Source organism: Podarcis melisellensis (assembly GCF_964234715.1).
Source record: "Podarcis melisellensis genome assembly, chromosome: 17".
Classification (NCBI taxonomy): domain Eukaryota; kingdom Metazoa; phylum Chordata; class Lepidosauria; order Squamata; family Lacertidae; genus Podarcis; species Podarcis melisellensis.
In genome coordinates, this window is record NC_138534.1 from 12667468 (window position 1) to 12690546 (window position 23079).

A 23079-nucleotide genomic window follows, 5' to 3' on the forward strand; every position below is an offset into this window, starting at 1 on the left:
TGGGCCGGAAGTGACGACGGCCAGGTTTCCCCCACGCGGGCGGGAGGGAGGCGTCGCGTGCCCCTCCCTGCTCGCGCGCTCGGAGAGCGAGGGGGGGGTGGAAAGAGTGTGGGGCGTCCGCGCGCGCTGAGGAGAAGGCGGCCGGGCGGACCGAGTGCGCTAAGCGCCGCGCGGGCCAACGGTCTCCCGTCGGGTGCCTGACTCGCGCACGCGCGGTGATGCGCCGGCCGAACCCCCCCCTCTCCCCCGCGGGCGTCTCTGGCCCGGGAGTGGACGGCGGGCTGTCCGTCAAGGTCTTGGCGCCGCCCCTTCCGGCGCGCGAGGCTGGGCCGGCGCCTGCTGGTCTCCTCCCTCTCTGTGTCTCTCTCCCTTTTGTGAGTTATAGCAACGGTTGCCTTGAGAGCCAGGCGCCATAGTCACCGTAGTCCTGGCGACTGTTACCCACCAACAACAACGGCTCCGCTCCGACTCCGCCGCCGCCGCCGCCTCCTCCTCCTCCCGCCGCGGCTCCTCCTCACCCCCGTCCTCCTCCTCCTCCTCGCCCCGCGGCGCCTCAGCCTCGCCCACCACCACCGCCACCACCACCACAGCCAGCGGCCACAGCAGCGGCGGCGCCCCGGCAGCCCCCCTCAGCCCAGGTGAATATGCCGCTCGCGCCCCCCTCCCTCGCCCCCTCCCTTTCCCGACCTGGCTCTGCCCGGGGGGGGGGGAGCGAAGGCCGGCTGCCCCGCGAGAACGACGCGCGCGTGGAAGAGAAATCCCCGCGGCGCCCCCCCCCCCAGCCCGGCCTGCTTGGCGTCCTCCTCGCGGCGGCGCCCCCTCCCCCCGCGGAGGAGTTTGAAGGAGGGAAGGGAGGGGGCCGCCGGGGGGGGATAGAGTTTTTTGTTTGCTTCGACCTGCCGGTTTGGTGTGGGGTGTTTTTTTTGGGGGGGGGGGAGTAAGGTCACAAACTAAACAACTCTGCGTGGGGTTTGCAAATAAAAATAATCATCATCATTGGCGGCAATGCAATAAAAAAGCCCCCTTTTGGTACTTGCCTGCTGTTTGCCCTGCCGAGATCCTCGGGAGCTGCGATGGTGGTGTCGCGGGGGGAGTCAGGTGCAGCGGCGGGCGGTCCGCATCTCCCTCCGGGTCTCCCTTGCGCTCTCGCTTCGGATTCAGCAGCCCAGATCCCCCTCTCTCTCGGAACTCGCGTGCGGGCCTCGGGCTCCTGTCGGGGTTGCGAGGCTCTGGGTGAACTTTTCTCTCCTGATCCTCCTCCTCCTCCCCTCGCTGCCTCTTTAACCTCTTCTGGGCTTTGGGGGGAGCAGGTTGCTCCTGTCCCTTGGTCATTGGCATGCAAACAACCCTCCTTGTGCTGCAAATCACTCTCCTGCTTTAAACACCTCGCTACATAAACACAGGTTTAGTGGGAGAAATCTTGCAGAAATTCAGTTTTTGCATGCTCGAGTTTTAATCCAAATTGGCTGCCTGTGCGTAACTTGGCTATACTGTAGCTTGCCCACCTGGAGTGTGCCTGTGGCTGGTAGAGAATCTGCATTTTATGTTTTATTAACTGGTGCTTTGGGATTAGAGGGCATTCACGTAAAGAAATTAAATTTCATTTTATTTATGAGACTTATTAAACATGGGCATGAATTAAAGAGGGGGGAAACATGTACCTAGAAATTTTATTTATTAATTAATGTAGTTTTATCTTACTGGTATCTTACTGTTTTTACTTGCAACTTTTTAATTCCCCCAAATTCTGAAACTGATCAACCATAAAGAATTATGAATCTTCTGAACTTGAAATATCTGTGTATTTAATCATTTTCTTGTTGTTAGTTAAGATCTGCAGATTAGTACTTAGAGCATATGGTAATCACTTTTTCTTTATGGACAAAAGGTAACATTTGTGATGCCTCTTCCTCAGTGGGACTGCTTGTTGATACAGTATTCAGTTACTTTGCACCTGACCCCACTCCCTTTTAATATAGCCCCAAATCACCTTTCAATGAGTAGTCATTGGAGTCAATGTATTATAAGCGTCTGTACCTGCGCGTATGCTCAATTTAACTCAGTTAAATAGGACTTACTTCTGTGTAAACATGCATAGGATCTGCATGGATACTAATGACATGAAAAGTCTTGTTACTTCACTGCTTTTAATTATTATGATTTTTGGAGAGGTGCTAATGTTTCCTAACTGGAGTCCTGTAAATTTTGTTGATTCTTTATAAAGAAGCCTAATTTAATTGTTAATAATTGTTATTCCTTACATTTGTGAAACCTGCATGGAACTGGTTGTTGTTTGTAGCAGTGCCAACAGAAAGATATTGATTTATTTGACAGAGCAACCCCTGAAGAATGTGGCAGTGTCTATTATTCCTTGAATTGTCAACTGCAGAGCAGATTAGGTTAGATAATTGATGCTTTGGTAAAGCTGGGACTATTTTCTGAATTGAGATTTGTGTGCCACATAGTTTTATTCCATAAACATATCTTACACCTTCTATAGTAAAGGTACATGATAATTCAATGAAGATTGAACAGGAGAAGCAATACATCATTCTCCTATTACACATTAACATGTGAATATTGAATACAGTTATTTTGTTTGTGCAGAAGATAAAGCCACTTCAGAATATAGTTTACCTGTTTATAGTCTTTTAGGGTGACAGTGATTTTCTTCATTCCTCCTATTGGTTGCATCCACCTGTTGTCTTATTTTAGATGTTTACAGCTAGGAAACGGATCTGATGATTGTCTTCTCTCCAGCACATTTAATACAACAGTGCAGTCCTTGATCAGCGAGATTAGTCTTCCAAAGGCAGAAAGCAATAGGGTAGGATATTTGTCTAGTCTGGAAAGTTTAGTAAGATACCTTATGATCTGATAGTTCAAGGAGGGAACCCTTTCCCCACCCACTACAATTCCCCAGCTAATCAGATTAGGGTTGTTTTTTGGGGGGAGGGGGAAGGAATGGAATATTTGTGTCTTCTAATGACAGGTTCAGTAGCCATTCTTGTTACTGATACTTCGGTTCACAAATGTTGCTAAATTACTCTTAGCCATATATAATTCCTGTGGTATCACTGCTAGGTATAAGATACCAGAATTGGTGCTCTGATACTTAGTGAGTTGATCCCTAGGAGGCAGAGTAGATTTCTTTGCCTGCTCAAGACTCAAATCTATGGCATTGTGAATCAGAAATGCCCTTTCCTCCTATGATTTTTAAAAAGGGAACCTTCTTCCTTGACACCCCCCCCCCATGACCAGCATACCCCTGAGTGTGTATCAATTTTAATTTATTTAACTTGTGTATTTATAAAACAAATTAGTTTTTGTTCTTCCTGTGCTTCTTGAGATACTGTGTACAGTTTTTGTTCTATCCTATCCCAAGAGCTAAGGGCATTTCATGAGATGATAGTTCAAAAGACAAACATCTGAACATACATTAAATTCATGTTTTTGTTCTTAATCCAATTTCCTAACTAAAGAGAGCTGCAGCTTCCAACCAACCTATTTGAGGGTATAAATACCCCCCTTTCCAAGAGAAGTGTAATGGTTTACCCACTATTATAGCAAAGATCCATGTTTTTATTTACTGCCATGTTTGTATACTACATGGTTGTGATATGGATGTCTACATATTATTAAGTAGAACTGAAAATGAAGGAGTTTCAGCACCCCCATCGTTCAGCCTGGACACTGAGGTCCAGCGCTGAGGGCCTTCTGGTGGTTCCCTCACTGCGAGAAGCCAAGTTACAGGGAACCAGGCAGAGGGCCTTCTCGGTAGTGGCACCCGCCCTGTGGAACGCCCTCCCACCAGATGTCAAAGAGAAGAACAACTACCAGACTTTTAGAAGACATCTGAAAGCACCCCTGTTTAGGGAAGCTTTTAATGTTTAATAGACCACTGTATTTTAATATTTTGTTGGAAGCCTCCCAGAGTGGCTGGGGAAACCCAGCCAGATGAGCGGGGTATAAATAATAAATTATTAATATTATTATTAAACTGGAGAAACTCTTCTGGGGCAGCATAGCCAATGTTCAGTTACCAGGAATTGCACATAAGGGTGCATTTGTATAGTCTCACATGTAGGCATATCCCCTACCCCCTCTTACATATATATTATACATACATGCACACAAGTACATTCCCTGTCTTTTGTACTCTTTATCATGTGTATACATCTGACATGCAAACAGTTCTTGCCCTTTCTTTAGCATTGCTTAGCACCTGATTTTCGCATACAGTTAACACTGTATTCAAGTAATCCTTGGCTTGCTGTGGAATTCTGTGGAGGGGAGCAGCATCACTTTCCCTTGGTTCAGCTTGAATGGAGAAGGCTGACAGAAAGTGGATAGTTTACAGAAGTGCCTCACACTAAAGAGGAACCACTGCATCCATATGGGTCACCAGCTGTAACTTCAAACCTTGGGGGAAACAGTTGAATCTTGCTTACTCAGAGAGTGATTGCTCTTCCCATGTAAGGAATACTCAACGTTTCCCTCAAACCTCAGCTCTGCAACTGCTGGTTAGGACTTCACTTGGGTGGAAGGGGTGTGTGTGTGTGTGCTGCAGCAGGCCACACACTTTGTGTGTAGGCCAAGGTCATTGATATTCCCATATATTGTTAGCCTCTTCTTAGCTCTTCTCCTGTGCTAAGTGGTGGAGTCCAGTTAGTATTATCTGTTGGGCCAGTGAAAGTGGAAGACCTTTCTCCTGTCTTCCTATACTGTTTTCACTTGCTCCTTCTCCTGGAAGCCTAATGGAGATAAGTTCCTGCGGCATGTAGACCTGTCCTGTGGTGTGGAAGAAAGAGCCATAAAACAACTGTGGGATGGGAATGCACCATGGGACATCTGCAATAGGACAAAATAAGTGGGGTCTGGTTTTTATGGGACAGTCACTTCTGAATAATTTAAGAGACAAGTCATACATTCATTGCAGGAATGTGACAGCCCTTGTGTAAGCCGCTTAAAATCACTTTTATGATTTAAATAAATAATTTTGATTAAATAATAATATTCATTAGATTAGCATTCTGAAAAGAAATAGGATAAACTATACTTTGAGCATTTCAAAAATAAAAATGTCCAACTTAGAAATCTCCAAGAGGATTGTTTAAGCTATCCAAGTATCTTACTCCATCGTTGAATAGTTTTTGATGTTTTACTCCAGACGCCTAACTTAAATTTATCTTGCTGTAGTCTTGTTATTTCTTTGTTAATGTTTATATTGTGAATGTGCTATTTGTGAGATCATGCATCTAGAAAGGCAGCAAGTTGCAGGTACATTTCTGATATGATCATGGTGTCTGTAAAGAAACCCTTTAGCATAGTTGGGGAGTGGCAGTATTTGAAACTCTGTTCTAGGGGTGAGAAATGCTCTGTGTGCAGTTGTGTACATCAGGGGTATAGTATTTTGTCTTTATGGACGAGAATGGAAAATACCTCTCTGTGTGAAGCTCTGTACCACTGCCATGATGCATAAAGGTACATTGGACCGCAGACTGGTTACTGATCTCTCATAAGTGAGTTTGATTTTTGGGAGCTGCTCGTTTGGGCAGGAAAAAGAATGTTAGTAGGCATTTTAGGCCTTCTTGTTGAGAAACTATATGAACATTTAGTGCTTGATTATGCTGATTCTGTTATTGCCCCCCCCCCCATTTCTTTTGCAAGTACTGTTTAACACATTGTTTTCTACTTACTTTTAAAAAATTGTTCCTGTATATTCATTATACTTTTGTATATTCCGAATGACTTATCCAGCAGAATAGCAGATGTTATGCTAGCCGGTCCTGACAAGAACAGTTGGTATTTTTAAAACTACGTGCAGCCTAGAGTACATAGCTGAAAAAGTGTGATTAAGGATGGATTTAAATTCATCTGGTGTTATAACCTCATTAAAACTTTGGATTTTAGGCACTGGTGCTCTCTTCATGTTCACAATATTTTAAATGGATTTTTCCATGTGGAATAAATAAAAAGCAAGGTAGGAGTCTTAAAAGCCTGATCCTAAAGATTTGTTGTAAATTGGAGCATAGGATAGACTAATACTTAATTGTTCCAGCACCACCCAACTAATGTATAATTGGCTTGCAGAACTGCATACTCAAGCACTGAAGTAGGAATATTCTCTTAGACTTTGCTGTGTTTAAATTATCTTTTACTTGACAATGATTATGAGAGAAAGTTTACATTATTATCCTATCTGCTATATCTTTGGATTCACATGGACACTTAATTCTGGAACACTGCTATTTTGTGAAGTCAATACAGTCTAGTGAATAACTGACATGTATTCATGTGAAAAGCCAATGCAAGTTGTGCATGCATACATTTTAAAGTTTGCTGAGCTTACATTGGGCTGAACATGCATCAAACCTATGGTAGAAAAAGTTACTTTATTTGTCACCTAAGATGAGTAGGAATTTTCTGCATGTTGGGGTGCTTTTGTAAATTGGAGTTTCCCCCCAAAATTTATATTTTTCACAGGCTTTGGAGCGAATATGATCATCATGCTTATTGTTGGTTTCTGTGTGTTTTTTATAATTCTCTTTTTGTTAAATGTGATGGGTTTTAAAATTGTATATGTTAGTTGCCTAGAGACTTTTTGTATTGGGTAACAAATCAGTTATACAATAATTAGTAATAACAGATAAATTTTCTCCCTCAGTGGTCAACCAGCATTCCCAAGGCAGTTTACAAAATCTTCCTCTTAACCACCTCCTACAGCTCTTGGTGTGCATCAAATATTTTGCATGAGTATGTTTGCGTATAGTAAATGTAAGTGTATTTGTGGGCTATGACTTGCAAAGCTAGTGAAATGATTGACAAGGTATGTGGCTCTCGGCTAAAGATGGCTAAAAGTCACCTTGAGCCTGGAAAAAAAGTCGTCATGTAAATGCCAAGTCATACATTTTCAAAAAGGATTACCAGTGTGATTGAATTACTGGAAATGTTAGTGTTTCGTTAAATACAAGGTACTACTCAAAAAGGTAGAATAAAGTAGAATAATCTTGTATAATATACAAGCCTGAGAGCACTCGTTATAGGTCAGGGAGAGGCATCAAACAGCACCCTACCATTATGAAACCTTAAGGTAACCACTTTAAATCAAGATGATTTGTCCTAGTCACATTACATTTGGCATAAATAGTCTATGTGGTGGACTTTATAAGGTTCAAAAAAAAATCTTTTGAAACTGTTCAGAATGCAACAGTTTAATGTTTATCATCTGAAGTGCTGTCCTGTTTGTTATTATTTTTTGCTCCTGTAACGTGCCGTCTACCATTTCTACTGGATTAAATAGTATAAATAAATAAATAAATCTAGAAAATTGAAGGGATTTTAACTTTTCCTTGTTTGATGAAACAGTCATGGTCATTATAATCCAACATTGTACAAATCTGGAGCAGATATGGGAGGGTGGAAGGGGAAGTACTGTTGTGCTGGCAGAGGTCTATTTTGCTTGTGCAAGCATTCTGCTGGAATACAACCTGTGTTCATAACAATATGAGATTTTAGTTAAGACTCGAATTTCAGTTTTAAATCAGCCAATTAAGTAAATGCAAGGTATATTGCTACATATGCTTAGGGCCAGATTGACTCTTCTTGAGTAAAATCTGTTCTCAAAAGAACACCGACTGCCACCATACTGAGGAGGTGTAAAGCTAATGAAACTAGGAGGATGTCGAAAGAGGGGGAGTGAGTGGGATTGTATGTGTGCAACAGATTGATTGTGAAGTACTCAGCTCGACGTGTGGGGATTGTGCTAAGTGCCTGTAGGAGGTTGGACCGACAGTGAATGGACTCAAACAAGTCCAAGAGATCTTGATAGCTAAATAAAGATACCAACTTGGTCTTCATCTAGTAAATGCTGGTGGTGGTGATGATGATGATGATAGTAGTAGTAATAATAATAATAATAATAATAATAATAATAATAGAGTGTGTCATGGCTAAACACAGAACTGAACTGCCATTGTCTGAATTATCACTTTTGGTAGTTCATTGTTAGACCTACCCCTTCCTGCTCCCTGCTTCTTCTTTTTTTAAAACAAACAAACAATAGAGTTATGGACTCAAAATCAGAAGAGGTAAGAAAGTTAAAAATTTAATCATGCACCAAAAGAAGGAAAAAGAGAAAGAAAGAAATTATTATTTTGTGCCTAATCTTTAACTTCTGCAACATGTAAAGAGTAAACACACTTATTGTGCTTGCTTACAGTTTAGCTTCCCTGCATACATGTTCTGCCTTGGACTTCTATCCTAAATTGTTTTTCTCTGCAGTTGACACAAGTAAAAGGAGCCAGTGCTATATCTGTTCTTAATATGCTTTTAAATTCTAAATTCTGATTATCGTAACTTCTTTCCTAGATACAGAACACAGTTCTATCAATGTTTCACAACAAATTGTTTTGGTGTATAAATTCCAAATTTTAATTTTGACAGCCAATCCCTTGCAAACCTTATTTTAGTCTCCCAAATGCAACTTTGTACATGTTTACCTACAAGTTAAACCAGCAAAGTGATTAACTAATTTACTCTTATCAAAACATCAAACTTGTTATGCTTATAAATTCTAAGAATTTATTTATTTTAAACTGAGCCAACTTGTTACATAGTCCAGTCCTGTGCATGTTTGGAATGACATCTGCAAAATCATAACGTAAGGACTTGACCCCTTCTGGAAGGGTCCCCTACTTGACTTTGAAGTCCACCAAGTGGCCCACATCCCATCTCTAATGTTCCTAAACTTTAAGGTAACTTGAATCATTATTCTACTTGGTAAGTTCTAAGCTTTGGAAGGATCATGCGTAAAAACATGCTAAGAGCAGGTCACCTTTGCCAAACTATCAGTGTCAGCAGCTGAAATTTGGTAAAAGTTTTAATGAATTCTCAGGCTGTTATATAACACTTCTCAATTTTGATATTTGCTGTGGGTTTCATTCCCTTTTCAATCTGCCACCAAAGGGTCAACATTTCACAATGTTACTTTAGAAACTCAAAATAAGGCTGGTAAGATTCACCTGTTCCACTCTTAACTTTTGTGGAATCATGAAAGTATAAAGTCTACTATTCTAGAACTATCTGTGACTGAATTAGAATGTCTTGGAAGTTATATAGGCTGTTTGTGCCGCTTTTCCTGCAAATCTAACAATTCCTGTAGTCTGCTACCATAGACTTGATCTTTAAAAGTTCTTGATTGCCGTAGAGTTGCAGTATTTGCTCACAGTCACAAGTGAGTTTTTCTGGTTCATCATTATGAAGTGAAAATTGAATTGTGTGAACTGGGAGAAGTAATTCTGAAGAGGGAAATCATATATACATGTCTCTGAGTTAAAACACGGAGGCTAGAACTATTTGGATCACTGCTTTGTGGTGGAGCAGAGTGAATGTTAGCTTCCCTCCCTGCCAAAATACAATGAAATATTCTAGATTGTGCGGGAGGGAAAGCTAGTGTGGTATAGAAATAACATGGGAAATTAGGGTTCAGATCCTCACTCAGGTATGAAGCTCACTGGGTGACATTAGGTCTTTTGCTGTCTTTTAGGCTAATCTACTTCACATGGTTATGAGGATTAAATGGGGAGTTGGGTAAGAGAATCAAATATGCCCCCTTAGCATCTTGAAGGAAAGGTGGATGAAATAAAAAATAATAAAAAAAATTCCTGGTCCAAAATAATTTGCTAATATAATACAAACACATTTACATATGGTTATAATCTCTGAAAAATTAAAACATGACCCTCATCAAACACATTGGCTTGGCTGAGCTATAATGATCTCTTCCCTTGTGTATCCAACTTCACTGAACCTTTCCTGGTATGTTTAAACCACAGTTTCCTGTGAGGTCTGAACTGGGAAACTAGTTTATAGGCTTTCAGAAAGGCAGGATACCAAGCTGGGATCTTTTCCCCCTCCCTTGTCTCAGTTGGGATAGCTCAGCTGGTAGAGTAAGAGACTCTTAATCTCAAGTGTCGTGGGTTCAAGCCTCACATTGCGCAAAAGATTACTGCGTTGCAGGGGGGGAGGGTGAAGTAGATGACCTTTGTGGTCCCTTTCAGTTCTACATTTCTATGATTTTATCACATCTTGTGTTCTAATAATTGTGGTGTCTCCCGTTTCAAGTGTTTGTGTCCTGTGTGTGCAGAGAGGGCAAGGTGGAGGAATGAACCCAAAAGCCCAAGACCTGATTGCCTACAGTAGGCGTGGGAGACCTCTGACCTTGGGGGCTACATGTAGTCCTCAGCCTCATTTTAAGTGGTTCCCCAGAGCTATCGGACTCCAGTTCCTTTCTCATCCTTGCATCCCTGTTCTTGTGTTCTGAATTCCACAGCCTTCTATTAAAGGGGGAAGAAATGAAGCCATCATTTAATTCTGATGAACAACTAGCAGAACATCTTTTTAATACTGTTTGTTTCAAAAAATAGTTTTAATTATGAACTAATGGAGTGATTCCTTCAAATAAATTCCACAACTCTGGCTCTGACCAACCACTGGTGTGTTGCCCCCAGAATATCTCCAAGGGAATGTAGCAGAAAAGTTCCCTACATGTTTGAGGATAGGGAAAGAAATATTATCTAAGACCCATAGTAGATATGATAGAAAGCAGACTTTTCAAAATGGAGGAAATGTTAAAATAAGGTCTCTTCTCTGATATGGATAGTTGGTAGCTTTGGAGACCTTTATTAAAGTTGTTCTTTTTCCACTTTCAATTTGCCATTGCCATATTTTAACTGTGGAGTTACGATCAGAAATGAGTTTTAACAGCAGCAGACTGACATGAAACAAACAAAAAGAACAAGCTTTTAAAGTTTTTAAGATACTTATTTTCAATGCTAATTTTGAGGGAAATTGTCTTGCATTTAATTTGACAAGTTATAAATTAATCAGAAATATTTATGGAACTAAAACAAACTTTCAAACTGACTATTAAGAAGATAGCATGCTGTTGTTGGTTTTTTTTAAGCTGGGTTCTTTGTCAGAGGAATAAAGGCTTACTTTAAGTACCCCAAAGTGTAATTTTTAGTTATGAATGATGCTATTCATCTTATCTAAGAATAAAGAGAGAAAACTGCATGTTTACGTTCAAAAGTAATGTTTTCCCAACATGTACATTAATCAGTAGATGACATTATTTATGGGATTTAAGCACTGGTGGATGTGAGCAGTATTTGTGCAAGGGTTCCCAGGTGCAGTGTAGCTCGGCATTTTGAAGATCTAAGATTAGGTGGAAAGACACTGGTTTCTTCAGCTGGTGAGGGACAGATGGTTGCTTGAAACAGGTGTCACTTTTATTTCTCATGTATTGTGTTGGGACTTCCAGTGGCTAACAAAAGGGACTGCCAAAAGCATGTGGCAATGGCATCATCTGCATTTTTAATTAGCAAAATGTAATCTTATGTTTTACTTTTCTTTGGGAAGCATTTTACTTGGCTGAATGTTTTATTAGTCTCACACTTTTCAGAGCACATTCTTATACTTTAAAAAAAGCCCTAATCCTCTTAGGAGGTGGTTGTTTTTAATAAAAAGGAGTGTGCATGTGTGCATTAGAAATGTAATTTAGCAGTGTTTCAGTCTATGCAGGTGGAGGTGATCCTAGTAATTTGCTTTATAAAGCAAGGAACAGTACTACTTTTATTAACATTCATTTTGATATAAAATTAATGACAGCCACTCTGAACATATATTGCTCCGAGTATTGGTTAAAGTCAAACTATAAACTAAATTTACAGGTCGAATTTCCACACAGTATCTTTTGAAGGGGTGGTTATTCTTCAGTGGGTGGGTGGGTTGTAGATTTTTGGCCTGACAGCAAAATATGTAGGCTAATTTGTTATTGTTACTCTTTCACCATCTAATGTGTGCATCCTATTAAAGTTTATATACTAAAGCACTCTTCAATTGTAAGATGGGAAGGTGGAGTGTGTGGCAGGTTCACACCTTTGTGAGCCCGCAGGCTTTTTGGGGGAGTGAAAAGTTTGGTTTTAAAATTACTTTTTGCATAGTGTATGCTGAACCCATTAGACTAGGGTAGGGGACGCTAACTAACTAAATATTAAACAGAATGTGTAAATAGTATTGGCTCTGTGCACATAAAATCGGCAGCTGCAGGACTTTGACTTATTTTTATGCTGTTGTTGATATGCACAATTTGCCCAGAGATTATATTCTTACATTTGTCTGACAAACGTAACTGTGTCATGCGCTATACTAAGTGATTTTTTTTTTTTTACAGTTGTGCTATGTTCCTACATAATTCAGCAAACTACTATTCTGTGGACTATTCTTCTATGTAGTTCTTAAATATGTATACATTTCTGTTAGGAAGATCAATGTCTGTGTTCAATGATTGGTTGTCATAATTTGAAAGGAGAATTGCAGTCCAGTCCTGTTTATGTAAAGTATAACTGTGTAGAATGTGATCTACCCATTAGAAAACATACAATGGATTGTATAAAGGTAAAGGGGCCCCTGACCATTAAGTCCAGTCGTGGACAACTCTGGGGTTGCGGCACTCATCTCGCTTTACTGGCCGAGGGAGCCGACATTTGTCCACAGACAGTTTTTCCAGGTCATGTGGCCAGCATGACTAAGCCGCTTCTGGCGAAACTAGAGCAGCGCACGGAAATGCTGTTTACCTTCCTGCTGGAGCGCTACCTATTTATCTACTTGCACTTTGTCATGCTTTCGAACTGCTAGGTTGGCAGGAGCTGGGAACAAGCAACGGGAGCTCACATTGTCGCAGGGATTCGAACGGCCAACTTTCTGATCAGCAAGCCCTAGACTCTGTGGTGTGGACCACAGCACCACCCGCATCCTAGTCTCTTTAAAATGTAACATTTATCATGTTGATCCCTCACCCCCTCTACTACTACTACTACTACTACTACTACTACTACTAATTTTATTATTTGTACCCTGCCCATGTGACTGGGTTGCCCCAGCCATTCTGGGCTGCTTCTAACATATATTAAAAACATAATAAAACATTAAACATCGAAAGACTTTCCTTTACTTACTCTCAGTGTTTGTGCTTCAGGCTGCGTTAACTGAGGGTCTAAAGAGAACAACTTATTGCTTTATTTCTTTCCTCAAAACTTACTGAAGAAAACAGGTGTGATCTGAAATATCAGCTCTTGTCCTCTGAATTTTGGTTCTTTAAAGCATGCTTCAAATCACAGCCAAGTAGTAGGCTGATCTGGCGGTGCTGTGATGCCAGCTCTTGTACCAGCGGAATATAGTTGTAAATGATCTTTTGTGTGCTCTAGAAGTTCACAGAAGAGCACTAACGGACAATTTCCCTATATCTCTGCAATGGTGCCACCATCCACCCTCAGTTATATTTTATCTGCACAATCAGCATGAATTTCAGGAAGGAAAAAGACATATTGAAAAATACATCTTTCAAGCCATCTGGCCCCCAAATGGCAACTAGGCATTCTGTTTTGGCAACTGTAACCCAGTTTAAGGAGCCATTTTGCGCCTAGCTTACATATCTGAGTTTCTAACACCAATCTACATCACATCTTTGGTTGATGTTACATTAAGATGATGTTTACTTTATTTTCACAAAATTAATACACCTCAAAACAGTTTACAAAAGATAAAACAGAAAAATGAAGAAAAATGTATAACCCTACTTGAAAACAGGCAAAAATTAAATTACTAAAACTACCTTAGGATTGCACAAGTATGATCTTTGAAGTAGGAGCATAGGATTCTGTTGACACCCCATTGCCACTGCTCCCCATTCTGCCTCCAGCGCCATCTGTATATCTTCCCCAGTGCAAGAAGGCTTTGCAGCAGAGCTTTTCTGTTAAATGAATCAACGTGCATCTCTAGAGCTACAGACAATTTGGGAGTCTAACGTTTATGGTTTTGCATTGGTTAAGTTAATGTAAGATTTCCATGAGTAGAACTATCAAATCGGCAGTAAATGTTCCAAACACCTTCCAGGTATACTAATATTTTATAGTCATGCTTACACAACACTTCTCTTTCATATGGCTTAAAAAAGATTTTTGGTTTTTTTAATAACATTTATGGAGCAGATTGATAGAAAGAGGTACAGTTTTATACCCTCTTAAATTTGCTTAATCAGCAGGTGGACATAATGTAGCTGATTCATTGTAACTTGCATAAACAGAAGAAGAAAACTTTTTTTTAAAGTTGAATCTTTCTAATTTGCCCAGGTTTCTTGTTTTCTTTCATTTATTTATTCTTCTATGGGTCATCCAGATTGAAAACCAGTATTTTCTACATTAAGAAATTGTTATATCTCAGTACTTCAGAGGCTTTAGACTTGCTAAATTCACAAAATTAGCAGTTGACCCATAAGTCATGGAAATATTTTGGCTTTTGGTTTTCATGTTCAAGGGAAGACTAATCCAACAGTTTGCCTAATTTGTATGAAGTTTGTGGGAGGGACATAATTTATGATGGAGTTCTTTAAAATAAACATTTGCTACTGCACTTGCTCAGGACACATAACTGTAAAACATATTTTGGAAACAAGTCCTTCTGGAATATGAATGCTTAGGGAAATTTGGTTTAAATGATGTGCAGGGGAGCAACTTCCAAATCTGACCAGGACTCTTGTCCTGGAGGACAGGCTGATGGGGTCTGGTAGGGCTGGTCTAATAACTAGCAGTCTGGTAATTAGCATCCTTTGTCATAACGAACAAAGATCTGAGAATAGGTAACATTAATATAAGTTACTATGAGTAGATGAATGCTCTTGGAAGGTACTAGAGTAGCAATGGAGACAATTTAGTTGTTGTTTTTTTAATTGAGGTTTTGTTGAGAAAATATAACAATGTAGCAATTAAATGTTTAACCATGATGTTTCCCAGAAAGCTGGTGGGGTGGGGAGAGGAGGGGTGTGTGTTGGCTGATATGTCTGTCAAGTGTGTCTTTTGGCTTTGAAGGGAGGGAGGGGAGCTGCTGTCAACAGAACACTTGGAAAGAATAAAAGTTAAAAGTAGGGAAGAAATAATAATAATAATAATAATAATAATAATAATAATAATATATTCATATCCCGCCCTCCCCAGCTGAAGCCGGGCTCAGAGCTGCTAACAACAATAAAATAATACAGCATTCTAAAATCAATTCATTATAAAATTAGTTCAGTACTCAACTTCCCCATTTGTGATCTGTCAAGAAAGAAGTTTTGGAACTTGTGGAGGATGGGTGAGATCTCTGGGGAATCCTGGCCATACAAGGAATTATAAATCAGAGCAAATAGATGCTTCCAAACACAGGAAAGACGATAGTCTTCCACCAGTTAACAAAAGGTATAATTTGGCTTCTCGTTGGCCTGGTCTTTAGTGTAAAGTGCCCTTTGCTAATTCAGATTCTCCTAACCAATTTGGTAACTGAGTGATGAGGCCAGATGTCTGGAATAGGGTAGATGCCATACAGTCTCAGGAAGTGACTTTAGCTGAATATCTCCTGGCATCACCCCCTTGTCTAGATCAGTGGAAGTGTTTCTGCACAGAAGCTGGGTGCAGTTACAACCTACTTTGCTTTGTCTGGCCATTTCTTCATGAGGCTCAACTTCCAAATGTAACTCTTCAGAATTGTGCAGAGGAACTAGAAAAATGGTAGCAGAACTTTGTTCTCCTGGCAGCACAACTGGATTCATTATATCCAATTGGAGTATAAACTGTAATCTAGAATTTATGCATGGGTGTTTCCCATTTTCTTAGAGTGAGAGATGCTTGTTTCTAGTATTTATCATGGCCCCAACCCAGCAATTGCCTTGCATGGGAAAAAAAAAAAAAAGAACCTTCTGCAGGAGTAGAGTTTTGCACAGGCATGAATGCTAATCTGTCTTGGCTATGATGTTCAAAAGGTACTTGACAGTTATAACTTGCTGACAAACTAAGCTAACATGATGTGTAAAAAAAAGAGAAGCATGAATTGTGGAAATATAAGACATGGGTTGCTTTTTTGAAATGTGTGTAAAAAACATTGTCATTCGTCTCCTTGAAGCATGATTTACTTCTGTGTTAATTTCAAAACTCAGACCTTGTACTTAAGTTCAACAATTCTCAAATCTGTACTAGGTTGCCATGCCAGGCAATGGACTGCTCATATATTAGCCATTGACCACATATTATTTGCCTGTCATATTTTCAAAGAAATCATGATAATGCTTTAAGAATTGTTATGCTGCCTATTTAGCATGTGCCTTTTAAAATGGCTTTTGTTTTGTAATAGTTGCTGTTACTTCCCTTCTTTTTTCTATTTTAATTTGCTTTAAAAAATGTATCTGTAGACTGACCTAGTCTGTCAAGATAAAAGCCAAATGGAAGAACTGTTCAGCCAATCATTCACAATTATAGGAAACATTTAAAAAATATATATGCAATTTTAACAAAGAAGGGAAGGCGAAGAATATATATGCATTGAATAATACTAATAGTAACCAAGAAACACTATCAGTTCATGTTACAGTTACAGTAACTATCATTACATGCATCTTAAGTTAAATATTTAAGTCCTCCAGATGTCAAAATAGGTATCCATACAAAACTGACATCTGTATGAAATACATTAATAGAAATCTTAACATCCAGTGTTAAGTTAAAGGTAAAGGGGCCCCTGACCATTAGGTCTAGTCGTGACCGACTCTGGGGTTGCGTCCTAGGCTCTGTGGTTTAACCCATAGCGCCACCCACGTCCCGAGTGTTAGTTCATTACAATTTTTTTAATTTGAAGTCATTGTTTCACAATAGCAGTAGCTTAATTTTGTTTTTGTAATTAGCATAAGTGCAAAACTCTTTGATTAAAATAAAATAAGTTAATGCTTTAAAAATACTTCAATTCGCATTTGACAATATTTGATTGGTCTGTTGGTCACAGCTTTTTTGGCCTGGTCAGCTGCCCATCCCCTGTTTGTTCATTGATTCTTTAGGTTGACGCAACCTGTAAGATTCATTAAGTATTCATGAACTTAAATAGAGGTGAAATCTCAAGTGCTTCCAGAGTTAAAGAATATAAGCAGGCTGTTAGTAGGCTTTTCTTTATTCTGTCTTCTCACCTGATGTTCACTACATTTAATGTGATGTGTTGAATTAGATAACAGGCTCTTCAGAGACAGTATCCTTCTAGATGTTAAATGTATATTGTATGATAGGATCTTAAGTTTTATGGGACTCCTTAACCACTGTGATAACAGATACAAAGTCAACATACCTGTGAATTTTAAAGTTGAGACAAAATGGTGATCAGCAGACCCTAGTTGGGTGCCAGTCATTGCTATGGATTACAGACTTCAAATAGATTTCCTAGTACTTACAACCCATTGCCTGGTGTCCATCTTCAATCGGTGTAATATAGATTACAACTTTGGCTAGGTTTACCAGCCCTTGTACAATATTTCTTTCATTTTGGGTGAGGTGTTAATTTGGTGTATATGATATTTATTCAGCCTGTATTGAAAAGTGCATGGAGACATCATGTGAGGTTTATAAAAATGGAATTGAGCCTTATAAACATAAAAGTATCTATAATATCTGGTTTGCAGATGAGTATACCTTTTGCTTCATATGGGACATCTTTATATAACTTAAGACTGTTTCAGAGCTGGTTGCTTGAGAACAACGTAGTTCACTATTCAGATCTGGCTCCCAAACTGAGTGGAGAAAATTGAAGGTTTAATAAGAGGGAGTATATAGTAGAAACCATGCCTTTACACACGCCCCCTCTTACCATAGATTCAAATGGTTTTAAATATTTAGTAGCCGCCTCCAGTTTGTTAAGAAACATAATTGTCTTACTTGTAGCCAATTTAATACAGTATCTGGTCTCATAGCTCATACTAGGGAGAAAGGGCCATTAAATGCAATGTGATTTACTTCTGAGTGAACATGCATAGGATTACACTGTGAATGTTTTGGTCTTCACATGTGTTAGTGCCCATCATAGATACCAATATTTTGTACAGGACAATTTGCAGTAGGGCTTGAACATTTTCTTCTGCCTATGAAATGTATAAAAATGGATCCAGGTGGGTCCATGATTAGGCTGGCACAGTGGCGTAGCGTGGGGGGTGCAGGGGGGGCCGGGCGCACTGGGCGCAACATCTGGGGGTTAGGGTTAGGGGGCGCAAATCCACGGGTTAGGGGGCACAAATTACTTGCCTTGCCCCAGGTGCTGACAACCCACGCTACGCCACTGGGCTGGCAATCCAGGTTTTTAAAATGTATTTTACTCCCCCCCCCCTCTAAGTATAGCGTTTAGCTTTTTTCAGCTTCAAGTGCAATATAATGAGAAAGTCAGGTTTTTGAACGTAAAGCTGGTATAAGCAATGTGGCTTCACTACCCTGGAATTGGGCCCAATTTAAATGTGATGCTAGGCAGGCTAAAATTGCTTACCTGTGCAGCGTTCCACGTGGCTGGCTTTGTGTTTAAATCAGGCCCTCAGCTGCTACACAGTATAGCATTAGCACGCCAGGGTTGCTCTTCATAGCACAAACTTAGTTGAAAAATAACAAGGTAAATTAATGAATTCAGAGGAAAGGTTGATAGACCTGTGTATCAGAAATACACAGTACTCTGCATGCTCCTACAATTCAACAAAATCTTCTCCTAGAGATATTGTTAGTTGCGGCAATGATGGTGGGAATGGAGGCCTTTCTTAAACATGTAATGAAACTGTCTAGGAGAAAGTGGCTAGTGTAAAACAGGAGGTGATGCATGCCAGATGACACCCATGAGTTCCTTCTTTATCCAGAATTTGCTGTTTTGTTTTTATGCCCTGCTGTAACTAAGCTTAACAGTTCATTTCTACTGAAAAATAAGCCGACAGAATTCAATGGGACCTACTTTCAAGTAAGTATGTGTATAGGATCGTTGATGTGAACGTTTAACATAAATAATATGCTTATTCTTCAATATTTCTTCTTGCTTCCACTTCTGTACTCTTCCTCCTGCATTTCTTAGATTGTAAACACTGGAAAGGGATATGTTCTCCTCTATCCTTGTAAGCACATTGTTGGTGCTATATGAAAATAACTAACAAACATTAGATTTTATATATTTCACTCATGCCCACTTTGCTGGCTCTTAGTATAAATTCTAAAGAAATTAGTAAAACGGCCTAACTTACTATTCTAACTTTTTATTATTCCTGACCACAATTGTTGCCTTCTGCAATTTTCTAGCCCAGTATCTTTTCCTAGTTGTGGTGTTTTGAACTACATATATTCAGGTACACAGTTGATAGATATTTATTAGTATCTGCCCCCTGTTTTAAATACAAATAGTGCATTGCTCTAACATGAGAGCTACTATGTTTAATGGATAGTATTGGACTTAGTTGGGGGAAACCCAGTTTAGCCTGGTCCTGCTAAACCAACCTTCTGGATAGCAGCCTTGGGCATGTTGCAATTCTCAGTCTAATCTACCTCACAGGATTGTTTTTTTGAAGATAAAATAGAATGGCCCACAGATTTCCCAGCCCTTAATGATTAATATCTAATTCTATTTTGTCCAAAATTGGGAATGAAAGCTGAATTTTGTATGAGCATATAGCATGCTGTTATACGAGGAAGTAGCTTTGTGTGCTGGTGCATTAAAGAGAAACCATTGCTCATTGTGTGTGCTGTGATCTGTTTGTTAAGTCAGTGCAGCTTGTATCTTGTTCCATTCTGAAGTGGAGATCATATAGCAGAAACAAGCAGTCCTATGGACAGCCTCAGGACTATTTAGACAAATGAGATTTCATATTTGGTCATAGCTCCAGCAACAAGTATCTAAGTCATTCCTCATAAGCATAAGCTGACATTTTATAAAACATTATTTTTTAAAAAATTAAATTAAAATTAATGTTTTATCAATTTTTCTGCATTAAAAATTGTTTTAGCACTTTCCTTGTTTCTTTTAGTAGCTAGTATGTAGTTTTTATTGCCTATGACTAGCTGAAATTTAACTTGTCAGTTGACATAAAAAAGAGTAAGGACAACTGTTGCATGATTGGTGCATAACAGTTGTTTTGATGTGCAAAAGGAGCTATTTAAATGCTCTCTCCTTGCACCCTTATGCTTATGTTTATAGGGATAGGAAGTTGTAGCAAGTCTCAGATTTGCATACTTCCTCCTTGCCTCTGGTATGGCTCTAAGGAGGACTTTGGAAGCTTTTGTTTCCATATTTTTTTTAATTGCAGTTGGTTGTTTTATCCAAATCCAGTGAACTGGAGTTAATCTTTACAATGGTTTGTTTGAAATAGTTCATCTTCAAACCATGGATTATGAAGCTAGCATGTTTCAGCTAAGTGTAATGCTAAACTACTCTTAATAAAAAACAAAAATAAACCATGCAATCTCCTCCTCAGAGCCACATCACTGGAAGAAAGTTTTGTTTTGTTTGTGAGGGGAAAGCAAATGAACATGAGGCTTGCTGTGGCCCATTTCCATTGCAAAAACCATGGTTTATCAGAGCCCTCCTTAATCTGGTGACCATCAGATTGTGGACTACAACTTCCATCAGCGTGGACAAGTTCCCATACTGGCTGGGGTTGATGGGAGTTGGTGGAGGTTGGGGAAGGCTGGCTTATTTTGACAACTGAATGTAGTTTTACTATAGTTGTTTTTCTATTTTATCGTTTTAGTTTTTTCAGTACTACATGCTTTTCAGCTTTCTGTATACTGAGTATGTGGTAGTTTGTTTATTAAAAAAATTCATTTCCACTTGAATACTGAGGTGGCATAAATTAGCAATTCAACATGCATGTATGAAGGAGGAAAACAATTTTAAAGGCTTTTCTGGTGAGTACAATGGTGCCGAAAGATATGATAACAAAGAGAAAAAGCATTTCAGCATGGCTTAAAAGCTCTCCCTTTCTGTGTCTTTGAGACCTACTGAGTTTCCACAGCATGTTTTTGAAATTTTGGGTATTCATGAGATATATTCATATCTTACTTATATATAGAAATGTAAGTGTTGTCATGTTGCAGTTTGCCTGGCTGCTGACAGATGGCGCTGCAAACTACAGCACGACAACAGACTTCTGAGAGCTGCTCCCCTGCTGCTGGGCCATCACAGCCATGTTGAGGGGCTACCCAGAGGAGTCACGGAGGAGCAGTTGGCCCCAGAGATGGTGGTTTTTCATCTAGAGCTGATGGGCTGCCACTTCTGACTGGCTTCCGCCTCCTCATGCTACATGTGCATGAATCACCTTGCTCGCGCAGCACCAGAAGTCTGTACCAACCCACAGACCAGGTGATTCATGCAGCAGCACAACACCAAAAGTAGTGTGTATTTTGGTCCCCTGCTGCCCCACAGACCAGTTGACTGGCACGGCATTGCAGCCACACCAGCTAGCCAGCTGGAGATGTTAGGCGTCAAACCTGGACATCTTGCAAAAGACCAGTTGCCTGTCGCAAAATGCAACTAGCACCGGGCTAATTTTGAACGCTGATCATGTTGATCATCCCACCAAGGGGGCATTTGGAGGAATGACGGGGAGCTGGGAGGAAGGCAAGTCCTTGAAATGGGTTGTATCTTTAGTGAATAAGGGGAGTTAAGGGGAGGCAGAGAGAAGTGTCGGTGTGATAGTTGTATGACTGGTGACACAGTGGGGTTGGGGGAAGCTTGAGAGGACAAGGATTGGGGAGGCGCAGGTGAGAGTGTCTGGGGTTAAGAGGGTGTTTGAAAGGAAGGGCAAGGGCAGGTGTGCTGTGGGGGAACAAGAGGGGGCATTCGAATAAACGAGGGAGGATATGGGGACAAGTCCCTAAGGAGGGTAAGAGTGATACATATGTGAGAACTGCTGCTGGAAATGTGGGGTTCTGGAAGGGCACTGGGAAGGGTTTTCGGTGTTTGCAAAGGATGTATGTGAAAGCAAGGAAGAGATCTGTGTGGCAACCCAGAGGACTGGAGACAGTCAGGGAGGCAGCTAGGATTACACTTGGTTTCTTGAAGGGGTGAAAATGGACATACAAAGTGAATGCAGAATGTAAGAGGAGTAGCTTCAGAAATAGGGTTGAGGAGTGAAAATGGGGCTTAGTAGTTGCATGAGGTGGAAAGGAGAAGGTCCACGGGGTTACCATGATGGGGGCAGTGGGGGGGTGTTGGCGAGTGGAATGAATGGGGGGGCACCCCCTTGTCAAAATTCAGGAGAAATTTCTACAGAAAAACAACATATTGACGATTGGAGAATGTTAGAACAAGAAGTATGACTTCCCTTCATTGCTCACATTGGGGTCGGGTGTGCTTTTCCCTGTTGTGTACAAATTTCTCTCCCCCCCCCCCCAGCTTCAGGGCTAACTGAGCATTGTTAGCCAACATTAAAATGAAGCTAGTTACAAGCCTGGGTTTGCTGAGAACCTAGATCCAGCCATGATACTTGGAGTGCATTTGAAGTATATATTTTAAGCTGGCTTGGCTGCATTTGAGTAAAAAGTGGTGTGGTATATTTGGAGTGGAAAGAAAGGAGGTAGCCGTGTTTTATTCTGTGCCTAGATCCCTAAGTGTTACATTTGATGACAAAAGCATTAATATCTATTTGGGACAGATGGGAGTTGGACTCTAACAACCTATTGAGGGCTACAGATTTCCCATTCTTGGTTTAGGAATGAATATCTCAGTAATGTACAGTCCCAATGAATATTTGAAGAACAAAGAACTAGTTGCTCCCATTTACAGAAGTGAAGTCTGGATCCAACTCAGTGCCTTAAAAAAACCAACTTCTGGAAATGGGTATGTTTGAATTAAAAACGACAAAGTTATCCTCCTACATTGCAGTACCAAATCAGCATAGTTACTTTGCAATAAGTTCTAGTGGCAGTGTTACTTTATTTCCAGCTAACTCTTCTGAGGATTAGTATTTTAAGTGCACCTTTTAAAAAATTACCCAAGAGCACTGAATTTTTGGTGAATGTAATCTTGTAGAATGTATTCTATTGATTGAAATAAAGTTACAGTCATGACAAATGTATATTATGCCTTAATGGTTAACAATTTGTGTGTGTGTGTGTGTGTGTGTATACACACACACAGGCATGCACACATACATACACTCACTGCACACACTCACTTAAAATAAAGAAGCAGAGGACAAACGTCCCTGTT

At 40.1% G+C, this 23079-nt stretch overlaps 1 protein-coding gene across 6 annotated transcripts in view; it reads left to right on the plus strand.

Moving 5' to 3' along the window:
- Window positions 1–339: 339 nt before the first annotated feature.
- The window catches only part of RFX3 (regulatory factor X3), a 110421-nt gene continuing 87681 nt past the window's right edge, over window positions 340–23079 (plus strand). For 2 of the 6 annotated variants that reach the window (XM_081894051.1, XM_081894054.1), the window contains exon 1: window positions 340–638. The gene's annotated coding sequence lies outside the window, so the exon portion shown is untranslated. The remainder of the gene's footprint in view (window positions 639–23079) is intronic. The other 4 variants (XM_081894053.1, XM_081894048.1, XM_081894052.1 and 1 more) reach the window with 4 other exon arrangements.